Source organism: Meleagris gallopavo, chromosome 30, assembly GCF_000146605.3.
Source record: "Meleagris gallopavo isolate NT-WF06-2002-E0010 breed Aviagen turkey brand Nicholas breeding stock chromosome 30, Turkey_5.1, whole genome shotgun sequence".
Lineage (NCBI taxonomy): Eukaryota > Metazoa > Chordata > Aves > Galliformes > Phasianidae > Meleagris > Meleagris gallopavo.
Genome location: NC_015040.2, coordinates 1,471,217 through 1,471,548, shown reverse-complemented (window position 1 = coordinate 1,471,548; position 332 = coordinate 1,471,217). Strand labels below are relative to the sequence as shown.

At 66.9% G+C, this 332-nt stretch overlaps 1 protein-coding gene across 1 annotated transcript in view; it reads right to left on the bottom strand.

The window, feature by feature from the left end:
* MOB3A (MOB kinase activator 3A) overlaps positions 1-332 on the bottom strand; it is a 4,180-nt gene that overhangs the window by 1,294 nt on the left and 2,554 nt on the right. The gene's annotated exons all lie outside the window — the stretch shown is intronic.

The window sequence follows — 332 nt, the reverse complement described above, 5'->3', positions numbered from 1 at the left end:
GGCGCTACTTCCTCTTAAAGGGGCCGCGCCCCGCGCCGCGCTTCTTCCTCTTAAAGGGGCCGCGCTGCGAACGCCGCTCCTCGTGGGGCGGGGCGGACCCGGGGGGGTCGCGGTCCGATGTGCTCGTGAAGGCCCCGCGTAGCTCATTTTATTCTATTTCCTTCTTTGCGGCCAGCGCGTGGGGCGCGACCCCTCCGGGGAGGAAACCGAGGACCCCAAACCTCACCGAAATCGCAGGATCGTTCCGGTTGGAAAAACCCACTTAAAGCCCCACGTCCAACCCCGACGCACCCCCACCTGCCCACGGACCGCGTCCCGGTGCTGCGACTCCA